This window comes from Rattus norvegicus, chromosome 1, assembly GCF_021556685.1.
Source record: "Rattus norvegicus strain SHRSP/BbbUtx chromosome 1, alternate assembly SHRSP_T2T, whole genome shotgun sequence".
NCBI classification, from domain to species: Eukaryota; Metazoa; Chordata; class Mammalia; order Rodentia; family Muridae; genus Rattus; species Rattus norvegicus.
The window spans coordinates 64,846,241-64,860,689 of NC_141534.1; the positions used below are offsets into that span (position 1 = coordinate 64,846,241).

General features: G+C 46.2%; 1 pseudogene; it reads right to left on the reverse strand.

The window, feature by feature from the left end:
* Positions 1 to 12,342: 12,342 nt before the first annotated feature.
* Positions 12,343 to 13,872, reverse strand: LOC148007151 (sperm motility kinase Y pseudogene; annotated as a pseudogene).
* Between the last annotated feature and the right edge of the window lie 577 nt (positions 13,873 to 14,449).

Below are 14,449 nucleotides of genomic sequence, written 5' to 3' on the forward strand. Positions count from 1 at the left end.
TTTATCAGTACTAATGCTACCTAAAAATAACAAAAAAATGGAATCAAATAATGAAAAAGATGGAGCAATTCAGGAACTAAAATTACACATGTGGAACCTAAAAGAAACAAACGAAACAAAAAGAAAAAAAATAAAAACAAAGAAAAGACTAGACTAGAAAAATAGAATAAAATTATGAAAAGGGGGAAAATATGAAGAATCATAAGTAAAAGCCACCCAAATAACCAACCCCAAAAGAGAAAGCCAAGAGCACACACATACTAAATGCAATGATGAAAATAAAAATCGTCACACTACAATAGGATTGGGCAGCCAAAGCTGATCAATACTGTGAATGGATGTAGTTTGAAGAAAAAGGTCAGATGAAAGAAACGGGAGGAGAAACAATTAGTATAAGACAAAACAAAGAAATGTAAAAAGCCAACACTTAAGGGAAACTCCATTGAATTTCAGGACCTAGTGATCCACAAAACTCCACAACTCTCCAGAGCAAAATACTGAAAATTAAAATTAAACAACCACAAGGAATAAGGCAGTTAAATATCAGTGAACAGTAAACCTTAAACAAAGGCTGAAGAGTCAAAATGTCACAAAGGGCAAATTTGTATCAAGTCTAAGCCAATGATTGCTTGTACTCAATAAATAGAGAAACAGGAATAATGTAAAAGGATGAAACCGCAGGACATTGAAAATGGAGATAGAGTGAATCATCCGACTGCACAAATGTATATAATCAAAGCAGTAATATAGCATGTGAGAACATAAAAACCACCACCAAAAAATGAAACCAGCAATCCATAATGAAGAAAGATAGAAAGAAAGAAAAATCAAAACCACAATAAGGAAATAGCCAGTGGTCTTGAGAATATATGGCCTAATTCTATCTCTTAAACACAGAAAAAAAAAAAATCAAACCATAAATGAGCAGGCAGCCGTCTACGTAGGCCTTTAATCTGATATTATGGGGTTGGCATATCAAAATCCTGGGAGCCACTGGTCAGCCAACACAGGTACTTGGGCAGCTCCAGGCCAGTGAGAGAGCCTGTCTTGAAAATGAGGTTGATGACCTACCTTAGGAACAGGAGCCCGGGCTGACTTCTGGCCTCTACACTCGCTTGCACTGAGGTGAAGGTAATATAGATACAAGAAGGGGCAAAAGGGGATGGGAACGTGTGTACACACACACACACACACACACACACACACACACACACACACACAGGCACACACAGAAGCACACACAGAAATACACAAAAGTGTACTTATACTCACACAGACAAACTCTTACAAACACCCAGATTCACACAAAACCCAATCACATATGAACAGGTACACACATACTTACACACAAGCACACCAATAAAAACGCACATCACAGACACACACAAACATACACACAGGGACACACACATGCACAAGAAAACGTACACACATACAAACACATACACACAAACCTGTAAACTCACACACTCCTACATATACTGACAAACACGGGCGAAAGTGTACACACAGTCACACACAAGCAAATCTGTCAACACACATCATCCTACACACATAGACACATACACATATACACAGTACAGTAAAATCCGATACAACCACACACAGCTCACTAGATAAAACCAAGTCGCAGAGGGCTCCACTCCACACCTCCTCTCAAAGCACTCAAAGAAATCCAGGCCTGGCTACAGCTTAACATCTGTTGGCTGGACCTCCTCACAGTCGCTCCTCATGAGGTCACAATAGGACCTGTCATGACATGGTTGGGAAGGGCTTCAAGGCTCTGGCTTCTGTGGGCTATGGAGAGACTAGGCTTTTAGAAATCAAAGCCTGTAAGATGTTTACCTCTCCTCAGTTCTCTGTTTTGAATATTTGCTGTGCCCCCTGCTTTAAAGTCCTCATGTCTATGCTCGCTGTGTCACTTTTTCTTTGAATTCTGAATGATTAGCCTCAAACTGATGGTACAGATTTTAAAAAATGAAAAAAGACAAAGCTGTGTTTCTAAACTGACCCATCAAGATGACACTGTCCTCATAAATCCTCAGAAAGGCTCTAGGTTATCATCAAACACCTGAGACAAAGCTGCAGGGATAGGCAGAGCACTTTCCTCCCAAGGGTGAGGACTTGAGTTTGAATCCCCAAAACCCCCATCAATGTTGGATGCATCAGCAAAGCCCACAAGCTCAGCATCTGTGGTGTGGGGAGGGGTTGGGGCTTGAAGACAGGTGGTCTGACATGCAGGCGTGAGGACCTGACCAGAGGATGGCCTCTGACAGGACATGGGGTAGTGGTAGCATGGACACCTAGGCACATAAGGGGGTATGCATACACATGCAGACACTTCCTCTCACACAGAGGTTGGCATGATGTATAGAAAACCAAGTCCATCCTGAGTGTAGGGCTCACTTTAAATATTAAGGTCCAGTGATGGAACAGGCGTGTATGAGGAAAAGGAGCTCTGTGCAACTTGGGACCAGAAGGAACAGAGTGGCTGTGCTGACAGAGTTGAAATAAATTCTCAATCACAGTCTGTGAGAGCCAGGTCACAGGACCCAGGCAGCTGTGTTATTTGTGAGCAGCCAGTGCAGCCAGAAGCTAACTATTGAGCACTGACTGGCCCAAGCCCAGAAAGGGTCTCTGTTTTTCAGAGTGCTGGGGGCAGAGCAGTATGTAGCGCTTTCCTTCTGAGACTCTTCTGGGGTTTTGAATCCCCTGGAGAGGACCCTCATGGCTGCAGACACTAAGCCTGGGAGGAAAGATCCTCATCTGTTGAGTTCATTGAAAGACCTGAGAGCAGAAAAGGAAAGAAACAGGAAAATGTGCCACCTCTGCTCACTGTGGTTCAGCTTCTGCCTTTGCAGCTGAGCTCAGGTGCCCTGGAGTCCTCCCTAGCCTGAGTCAGTGATCTCAAGTTCAAGTCCCTACTTCCTGGTTTGTAGTATCAAACACAGCACAGTTTCAGGCAAGAAAAGCTGTGAACACCATCTAGACATTGCTGTCTACATTTGGGGGGACTGTTGAGCCCCAAAGGGAGCAAGGGCTACAAGGTCAGGTATTACAATAATGGCCAAGGTTGGAATCCAAGTCCCAATCTCCCTTTGCTATGGGCAGAGGGTAGGCCTGGCAATTGGTTCTTGCTGTGTACATGGGGAGAATCAAAGGGACTTACGGGATCGCTGGCACAGACCGGCCCAAGCATGGCTTAGGGAGCCTCACACCAACTCAATATTTGATGTGTTCCCAGCTTTGTCTACCAACCTCAGCTCTGTGCCATTTTCCCTGCCTCGTGCAAGGGACTCTAAATATCTTCCTATAGAAGGCGATCAAGGAGGAGTTGCACAAGGAGAGGTGGCGCTCTGTTGGGAGGTTCACATGGGCTAACATATTAGAGGGCCACAGTCCCAGGACTGATACTGGGTGGACACTCTCCTCTGACATCCAACACAGAGATCTTTGACAGAGATCAAGAGAAGGCTTCTCTGAATAGCTGTGCAGAGCACCTCCGATTCATGGACTCAGGACTGACACCCATAGGATGCTTTTGAGGAGCCGATTGTGATTCAAGGGCTCATCTGCCTGGGTCCATGTGCCTCTAGAGATGAGCCCAGGACTTGGCTGTGGATGGTTATGGGGTCAGATCAGAGAATGGGAGGGGGCTTGTCCTTGGCTCCTGGGAGTAGTGCAATTTTTCTTTCCGTGCTCCTGCTTTTTTTGATTTTCTTTCCCTTGGCATAAGGAGGGACTGGAAGAAGTCTGTCTTTGGGGAGTGAGGCTGTCTGGGAAACTGCTCACTATTCTACATTATCATGCAGCTGGGGGCTTGGGGTTGTTGGCAGGATAACCTCTGCACCATTCCAGTCTGCTTCTCTCCACTTTATCCATGCATCCCTGTCCCAGGGCTGGGAGACCTGGATACAAAAGTCCCACCTGTAGCTTCCAGTCCAGGGATGGAGTCCCTCAGTGAATGGATTCCAGATGGTTCTGTGTAAAGCAGCATCGAACAGGGTAGTTACTGAACATGTAGGTACATGGAGGAGGATACTGCACTGCACCCACCCACATTTCATATAAAACCAATCCTCATGCTCAGGTACTAATTGGTTCTATTTACACCTTTCACCATTTTTGCTATTCACTGTGCTGTGAAGGGAGAATTTTTATTCTTTCACTTCTGCAAAGAGACAGAGTTTAGCATTGGAGACTCCCTATAGCCTGGCTGGAAGGGAGGCCTTAACACCCATGTGTCCTTCTAGGAAAAAGCTCTTTCATAGGATGCCTCCCTGAGTCCCAGGATGTGTGGAGGGCTCTGGGCCCTATCCAGGGTTGACCTCAATATATTAACTGGAGCAGAGGCTTCTCTCTGATAGAACAGTACCACCCTCCTGCAAGATGTCTATGATGGTTTGTATATGCTTAGCTCAGGGAGTGGCAATATTAGGAGGCGTGGTCTTGTTAAAGTAGGTGTGTCACTGTGGGCATGGGATTTAAAACCCTTTTCCTATCCACATGCAAGCCAATCTTCCCCAAGCAGCCTTCAGATGAATATGTAGACCTCCCACATACTCTGGCACCATGACTGCCTGGATGCTGCCATGCTCCCAGCTTGATGATACTGGACTGAGTCTCTGAACCTGCAATCCTGTGTCCATTAATGTTGTCCTCATAAGAGCTGCATTGGTCATGGTGTGTCTGTTCTCAGCAGTAAACCCCTAACTGAGACAATGTCGATGTTCCCTGCTTCAGCTTCCTGGCTATAGAAGCTTCACACATGAGCGGCATTCTCTTGGGATATGGGCCTAATAGGCTCTAGGCTGTCTGCTTGATCTGAGAGTGCTAGGACATCCTGCTCCTATGGGCATTGTTACTGTTCCCATGCAATACTGTGAAAACATCAGCAGGCTCCTGCTTTCTTACCACCCTGAACACAATGCTGCCTTTTCCAGGATTGGATCCAACAGCTCTCAGAACCTCCTCAGGAACTATGTGTTTCCCAAGGATTACCTGCACTTGCTTACACACCCCTATCCTGTGTTCTGAAAACTTTTCAAAGCCCATTCTTCTGAGACTGGTGAGTTCAGGACAGTAGTCCCAAGTGTCTTGTCCTACGCTGACAGTTCATTCTCATGAGGCATCACCTGCCCTTGACAGAGGATTTTTCCAAGGGGCATTGGATGTGCAGGAGAATTGTGTGTGCTGACTCCTGTCAGACCAGCACAGGATAGCATCAAGGCCCCATTTGCTCTTGATTTTGGAACTCATGGTCTTGGCACTGTCTTGTTGGTATTTAGGTCCCTGTCAGTCCCTAATTGAATTTTAGCATGGGAACCCAGGGCAGTTGTCTACAAAGATATTCCTAGTATGGACCACATCTTCACGGTGCCATACGTAAAGCACAACAAAACACCAGGCAGGCAGAGAACCCTCAGGGGCTGGAACTGGCATGTTCAAACACTCTGGCTTGACCTTGGCCAGCAGAGATTCAGAGAACAGCTTCTATGTAGGAAGATCTCCTTCCTCCTCTCAGAGTTTAGGACATCTAGAGGTAGGCTAAGGTGCTGGCACACATGTGAGCAGGGTCAGCACTCTGGGCTTGTTCAGTGTCAAAGCCTCCCTGCCACCCCTGTATCACAGTCACAGCAGCCCATCTCATGAGAATTCTAGGGGTGCTGATATCCTGGATGAATAATCCATGTTCTGCTGCTAGTTTCTTTGCTTCCACATGGACAACTGAGAGAAGGGATTGATTAAATGTAGGTGAGGAAGCCCTGCAAATATCTACTTGGTGTTACTAAAGACAATGGGTTCTGACTGGCAAGATCTTTGAATTAGATTTTGAAAAATGCCACCTCGGGACAGTTAGTAGGTACTCTCAGGAAAGTGCAGCATGGTGGGCACAATGGGACAGGATCCCTGAGGCTGGTGCAGTGGGACAGGGTCGTTGGGGCAGGTAAAACTGAGTAGGAACCCTGAGCCAGGAACAACCGGGCAGGGACCCTTGTTCAGTTACAACAGAGCAGGGATCCTGGGGGAGATGCAATGGGGCAGGAGTCCTGGGGAAGGGATCTTGTAGTAGTGGCCCTGTGGCATGTGCAACTGACAGGGACCCTGGGGCAGGTGCACTGTGACGTGTACCCAAGCTGGAATGTTCAGACAGGTGTATGTTTGCTTCATGCAGCTGCTGTCTGAAGTAGAGGACACTGGCAACTGCCCCAGAGGGGATTTTGGGAAGTCCTTCCAAGAATCCCTCAGCTCCTAACTGAGAAACTATACATTCCACAGATGGGCCTTTATTTAGAGGAGCAGATTCTAAGGGGGCTCCCTTCAATGAACAGCCAAAGAAAGCAGAAATGTAGAACAAGCAATTGCAGCAGCCATGTCCAAGGTGTTTAGCTCAGAAAAGTAGGACTGGAAGAAACTGATTAAGTCAAATCACTTATCTGTCTATCCATCCATCCATCCATCCATCCATCCATCCATCCATCCATCCATCCATCCATTTCCCTGAGGGAAGTCAGCTTTTCTTTCTGAGAAGGTCAAAGCAGCGCTCCCTTGTGGTGACAATGAGGATTGCAGGCAGTGAGATAAGTGGGTATTTATTTATTTATTTATTTGTTTGTTTATTTATTTATTTATTTATGTATTTACTTATTGCATGATCTGTGATAGACTGCCACTTGTGTCCAGTCCCCATCTGCATCACCTGTACAACAAACCCAGTCTCAGTGTGACACAGAAGAGGCCTAACTAGAAAGTATGTCCTCTCTCTAAGGGACACTGTACGATAACATACTCTGGACTGCAGGTCAGACAAGGCCTGTGTTTAGGAGACTTGTGGACAGATGAATGTCTGTGAGTCTGGACTTAGACTCTGTGGAGGGCTCAGGTCACCTGACTGTCCTGAAGCTTCCCACTGTGATTTATTTCCCTCCTACAGAGCCAGACACCTGAGCAACTGCATTTCCTGGTTATCCCCTAATCCTCTTACACTGTGTAGAGTGTTCAATCTCAGGGAGGGCCTGGGAATCTGAGAGACACCACTGAGCCCCCTGGGCCTGGCTGACTCAACCTGAGGCTACTCTGTGTGTCTTCATTTTGCTCACCCTCCAGAGACCTCAAAAGGCAGCAGTGAGCTTGCTGAGAGGTCAGGAACCTCCATATTGGCCCAAGAGCAACTGTCCTTCTTACAGGTTAATCCACAGAGCTTGTAATTCTGATTGGTGAGACAGTCTGGAAGAGTGAAAGATGTCACCTCCCAAAGACAAGTGCTGTGCTAGTGGACACTGAGGAACTTCAGGGATCAAACCCTTCTACATTCTTCTCCACCCTCTCTTGTTCTTCCTTGAGATGTTTCCTGCAGATCTAAAAGATCCAGGCAATCCATGACATGGTTTTGAACATTTTCTCGACACTTTATTCATTGCCTGATAACTAAGACAGGGTAAAATGTATTTATTTAATTATTTATTTATTTATTTATTTATTCATTCTTTCATTCATTCAATCATTCGTTATACATGCGTACAGGGTAGCTGTATTTAGAAAGACCAGAGAGTGCATCAGATGTCATTAGAGACATTTGTGAGCCTCCATGTGTTTGCTGGGATTTGAACTCAGGACCTCTGGAAGAGCATTCAGTGCTCTTAGCCACTTACCAATCTTTCCATTTTCCAGGCTAACTTTTTTAGTTCCAATAATTTCTTCTTTATTCAGGTTACATCCTGATCCCAGTCACTCTCCCTCTTCCCTTCCCAGTCCCACCTTAAAATCCTTTCTACCATAATGCTCTCCCTTCTCTTAAGACAAGGGGAGAGTCCCTTGGGTACCACACCACCCCGGGACTTCTAGTCCCAGGTGGACCGAGCACATTCTGCCCCACAGATTTACAATCAGGCAGTCCGGGTATGGGGAACAGATCCAATGCAGGCAACACAGACAGACAGTCCTGGATCTACTTGTCAGATGACCCACATGGAGACCAACGGCAGATAGCTAACCCGGCTCTGGGGTTGGTTGCACAGGCTCTAGCATACTCCATGGTCCAAGGTATCTGACTGTAGGGGACTTCTTGTAGTGTTTTAACCCAACCAGTTTGCTTGGCACTCTCCCCCACTCTTCCACAAGACTTCCTGAGCTCCATCTGAGGATTGGCTGTGGCTTTCAGCTGCTGAGTGAAGCCTCTGGAGACAGGTGTGCTACTTTTATCTGTCTGCAAGTAAATCAGAAAGAATATCATAAATAGCGTCAGAGGTTGTGTCTGTCACATGAGACAGATCTCACTTTGTGTCAGTCATTGATTGGTTGGTCCCTCAATATCTGCTTTACCTTTATCCCTGCACACTTATTGGCAAGACAGATTTCGAGTTGAAGGTTTTGTGAATGTATTGATGTCTCCTTCCTCTTCTAGAAGTCTTTCTTGTTACAGGAGGTGGCCATTTCATTTTCATGCTCTGGTAAGCCTGCAAGGGAGGCTTTGTGTTGGGTCCAGTAGTTAAAAGCAAGACCTGGGAAGAGGAACTGCAGAGTTGTAATCTAGGACTTCCTGCAGCAGCCAGCTCTGGGTCCTTGGAGCCTAGGCAGGCTTTGCAGTCATAGAGCTCCATCCACTGCCCAAGTCCCATCCTGACACCTTCTCCATCTCTATTACAGACCATTGTAATTCTGGCATAGTCGCTCTGTCCTGGGCCCGATAGGCCATCCTACCCTGGAAGAACAGAGAGTTCAAGGACGGCCAAATTGCACTTAAGCAAACTTGTTCTCAGACTGTGGGGTTGCTCTGTCTTAGCTCTCATAACACACTTTCCTCTACGTTGCCTTAGGCTGTATCCTCCAAGCATCCCACCATGCATCAGCTCCATATCCTGACGAACCTACCTTAGGGTCCCTGATAATTCCAGATACTTTAATGTTCTCCCAGGATGGACTGTGGGCTCTTGTATGGCTCACATTGATCCTAGAAGTCCTTGGGAGCCTCCATGCCATGGCATAGGATGTCTCTAAATCCGCACTGGCCTGAAGGATTCCATCTGGCACAGGATTCTCTCCCTATTGTTGAATTTTGGCACTTATGTTTTTCAGGAATGACTCTGCATGTGGTCAACACAAACTACCCTGGAAGACCAGAGAGTTCAAGGACGGCCAACTTTCACTTAAGCAAACTTTTTCACAGACTGTGTGGGTCCCATCAGCAGAGAGTAGCCTCCACATTGCAATGATGTGCAAACTTCTGCCTTTCAGCCATGATGGACTTTAGGATCTACCCTGAGGACCCTACACAAGCCACAGGTGGTTGATGGGTAAATTGGGCATGTTATTGGGTCAGGTCTTCAGTGCAGTGCCTTAAGCTGATAGCCTTTTGGGAGGGCATATGCGTCTCTATTAAATGAACTGGTTCCACTGTTGGCCTGGACTCTGCTGTGTCTGCCGCTCATGCTCTCCTCCAAGTCTCTAACTGTCCCTAACTCTCCTTGACTGGCTGGTCAATCAGTCTTCATTCTACTCTAGAGCCATTCTACAAACATAGATCCCAGACTGTCCTCTGCCGACGTTTAACAGGGCTGATGGTTTAGTGTCCTGGGTTCCCTATGGGGTTGCAAACTCAAGTTTCTTAGGTCCCTATGTGTCTGACAAAAAGCCTTTAGAACAAGGTAGATGTGAAGAAATCAGGAAATAAACTCCTGCAGTACTTCATGTCTACCACTGGAGGGCTCTACACTTTTCTGGTCCTGGTGTGCTACTCAGCAAACCCTCTCACTGGAAGGCTCTGTGCCTGAAGCAGAGAACCTCTGCTAAACACAATGTTACCAAGAAACTGGCTGTATCTTCAGGGCAGCCTGTAGAAGATTCTCCACGACCTTGAGGACCCAGTTGGGAAAACTTAGGTAGGCAGGGTGTGGGAGCCACCAGGGCTGTATGGAGACCTTACCCAGAATTTAATCTCCAGCTGTGCATTCCGATTAACATGACCCACACTCCTATGAAGGTCTCTGGGTGGCTCCTGATATGAGTTGGGGGAGGGGGGAGGACAAGGAAGCTGGGTCAAGACAGAAGCACTGTCCTTACTCACTGCGTCTGGGCTTGTTCCTGCCCTAACTGTGAAGCAGGAACCAAACACCCACTCCTCATGGGACTGTCCGTGATGAGGCCAGCTGAGGATCTGAACTGTCAGCAAGAAAGACAGGAGCTGTATGTGCCACAAACCAGAGCACAGTGTCCCGCATAAGCCCATCTCTCAAATGATGCCATCTCCTCCCCAGAGTGGCTCCAGTCTGGGTTAGGAGTGGGTCATGTATTCTGAGCTCTCTGCTACTCCTGCAAACACAGCAATGGTGCCTTCTCATGCTCATCTATACTGAGCCTAGGGAGCAGCCAGAGGTCATACTCATGGGAATTCAGACTCAGTTCAATCTGCTATCCTGTAGCCCATGAGTCTGGACTCAACTTTACTGGTCAAGGCCAGTGGTTTATTTCCTGTACAAGACTTTGAGAATGTTAGTGACACATTGTATGCCCTTGGCTGGCCTTCACTCTAATAGCCCTGAGTGACCATTCCAGCCTGCACCCAGGGATTCAGATCAGCATTGGCCAGATCAGGCTCTTTGCTACCTGTTCCTATAGCTCACCTCCACTGTAGTTCATGTGTCCTGGCTGCTGCAGCTGCTCCAGAACCTACCAGATGTCTTCCCACAGAATCCTGTAGTCCCTGTGGGCTCATCCACAGACATCTCACACTCTCCCTGCTGGGAGTTAGGCTGGATGCCTGCTGTGTGGGAGCTGCCTTGCCTTGTGGAGCAGAGTCAGAAGCAGTGGAGGAGATGTTGTCTGCTGCTCTTAATGTCCTCAGTGTCCAGGGCTTGCCTGTGGTGTGGTTGTGGTCCAGCTCCAGTTAATCACTGATATAAGTTCATCCCATAGAAGCTGCGTACCCCATGAGGCACAGGGAGGACCATAACTGAGGGGGAACCATGCAATTCAGGACCCTGTTGGTATCAGGGAATATTCCAGGACCCCTCTCACGCAGGATGCAAGGCTAGGAGCTCTGTGTGCCCTGACACAGGGGCATGGGACCGTGACTCCCATGAAATGCTCCTTCATACCTATTACATCATCAGCTTTGAGAAGGTCTTCCTCAGTAAGAACATTCCACACTGCTTGCCTCTGCCATCTTGCTCTCTTTTCCCGGGCTGCATGCCCTTAGGAACATTGACATGTCTTCTATGAAAATTAATATTCTGTTAAATCATTTTGATAAACAGTTCTCAGCATGATATCTGTGTCCAGAAGTAGTCATCAGCAATTCTCACGGGGACAGGGAATCAAAATATTCCCCCTGCTCTTCGTCCTCCTCTTTCTCCTCCTCTTCCTTCTCTTCCTCCTCCTCCTCTTCTTTCTCCTCCTCTCTTCATCTTCCTCCTCCTCCTCCTCCTACCCACCTCGTTCTCCTCCTCCTGCTGCTGCTGTGCCTAATGCTGCTTCTGCTATTGTTGCTACTCCTGTTGCTGCTGTAGTTTCTGCTGGTGTCTTTTCCATTGCCATGTGTCTGAAATCACCTACTGTTTATACTGAGGACATGAAAGAATTTCCAGATGACACTGTGAAATAGACAAGACAATTTATTCCAAGCAAAAAAGACAGTGAGGTAGAATTCTTAGCTTACCATTTGGGGCTTTGATTTGCCTTACTATATTATAACTTCTTTTTTCTACTTCTCAGTTGAGGTCTTTGAAAGAAACCATTTAGAACTACAACCTATAAAATTCAATAGATCACTAGGTCTTAGGAACAAAAAAAAACCAGTATGCAAAATAATATGCATGCATGCAGGATTCTGACCATCAACTATAACCCACAAACTAGGTTGTTGATACTTATTCAATGACAAACCTTGTTAATTAGTTTTGAGGCTTAATGGAATGGGATGTTACATTTGAAAACATAAGACTCTGTTCTGCAGCACTTGTGATTGATGACCACATGTGAAAAGATCAGTAGCCCCTGGAGGAGTCCATGAGCCCATGAACCTCTTGTCCTCACCCTGTGGGAGCTATTGGCCTAAGGGGGAGCTGGAGTCCATCTGAAGGGATGGGCCAACTAGAAAACTCTGTGGAGTGTGGAACTCATCAATCCTATTGGGTCCCTGCTGGGAAGAGGAGAAATCAAGAAGAGGGAGAAGGCTTGGTGTTGGGGAAACCTCATAAAGAACTTAGAGCAGATACAAGGTAAGAATTGTGGGGAAAATGGAAACCAGAGACAGAGGAAGGACCAGCATAGAGCAAACTGAAAAGGACAAAGCACAAAGGTACCTGGGCTATGCCTGCTGCTTGTTCTCTGGACTCTCCCTGTGGCTCATTTCTGGGGGGAGATTCTGTTCTGCCCCAGGCGAGGTTTCTTTCTCCTTGGCATGCAGCAACACAGCTTTATCAGGGCATTTGCTATATTCCTGGTCCACCCCTTAAAACCTCTGTGCCGGACCCTGCTGGGGATGGGCTTATCCTCTAATGGGGCTCTGTGGGAGAGTGGGTTGTCTTCTTTGATTTCCTTATTGCTACTCTTCTCAGTGAAGATGCTTGTTGTTTGAATGCATGGGACACTCACAGCACATTTGTGATAGTGGTCCTGTGTAGGTGTCATCGGTAGAGGCCTGAGACGACCAGCCACAGTGGATCTTTTGCCTCCTTTTGGATGAGCATTCTGGCCATAGTGAGATACGTGACCATGGGAGGATGACACCCGCAAGGTGCCAAGGACTGGCAGGCTTCCACTCCTCTTTGGTTCTAATCTAAAAGCAGCAGCAGGATCAAGGCTAGGGAATGGTGCTGCAACGGGACTCATTTGCTGTGCCTGGGCTGTGCAGCCATCCCCCTGGAGAGCCTGCTTTTGTAGAAAGAAATAAGTTGCCATTTCCTCATTATATTTTCTTTGTTTTAAAGAGTGTTTTACTACAGAGGCTTGGAATCCAATGCTTTTCATGGCATCCAAAATGGCCGGGTCTGGTGTGAGGGGAAGCATTTCTTCATAGGGACCTATCAATCCGTTCCAGTGTTCTTTGAACCAAGGGAGTTTCATCGCCTTTCTTGCTGTTGGTCTAAAGTTGGGATTTACCCTCAGTAATTTACTAAGGAGGTCCTCCAGTTCTTTTGAAACCCCACAGGGAGCAGGATATACCCCTGCCACTACTTGTCTTTGCAGTTCTTGAATGATCACTGAATCAAATGGGAGCTTTCCCACTACCATACAGTACAAGACCACTCCTATAATCCACATATCATTCTTCGGCCCGTCATACCGATGGCCAAGGAGGAGTTCAGGGGAACCAAAAGAGTACGTGCCGCAGTGGTGGTTTAGCATTTTTCCAGGTTGAAATTGGGTGCTAAGCCCAAAGTCGATGACTTTGACCTTTTTGTTTTTATCAATCATTATATTGTCCAGTTTGAGGTCTCGGTGAACAATCCCCTTTCCATGGCAGTAGCTCACTGCTGACAATATCTGTTCAAATATTTGCCGGGCCTCATCCTCCTCTATGTGCCCTGACTCTCTGATGTACTGGTAGAGTTCTTGGCCTTCCACCAGCTCCATTATGAGGTATATTCTCGTTTCCTTTTCAATAACTTGTATGAGAGACACTATGTTGGGGTGGTTGATCTTTCTCATTATGTTTGCTTCCATCATGGCTGGCTGGAACCACTGCTTGTCCTTTCGCAGAACTTTGACAGCCACCGGGGTTCCTGTGAGCCGGTGGTGTGCCAGGAGGACTTTGGCGTTGCCCCCTTGCCCAATTGTCCCCAATACTTGGTATTGGGAATGGAAGTTGCCCTCCTCAGAGATACTGGGCTCCGGTGTAGGGGTTGGTAACTCCTCCTCAGTCTCTGTAGGCATTTTATCAGTACTAATGCTACCTAAAAATAACAAAAATGGAATCAAATAATGAAAAAGATGGAGCAATATAGGAGCTAAAATTACACTTGTGGTACCTAAAAGAAACAAACAAAAGAAAAAGAAAAAAAACAAACAAAGACAAAGTAAAAACTAGACTAGAAAAATAGAGCAAAATTATGAAAAAGTTAAGGGGAAAATATGAAGAGTCATAAGTAAAAGCCACCCAAATAACCAACCCCAAAAGAGAAAGCCAAGAGCACACACATACTAAATGCAATGATGAAAATAAAAATCGTCATACTACAATAGGATTGAGCGGCCAAAGATGGTCAAAACTATGAATAGATGTTCATTGAAGAAAAAAAAAAACAGATGAAAGAAACGAGAGGAGAAAGAATTAGTATAAGACAAAACAAACAAATATAAAAAGCCAACACTTAAGGGAAAACTCCATTGAATTTCAGGACCTAGTGATCCACAAAAATCCACAACTCTCCAGAGCAAAATACTGAAAATTAAAATTAACCAACCACAAGGAATAAGGCAGTTAAATATCAGTGAACAGTAAACCTTAAAC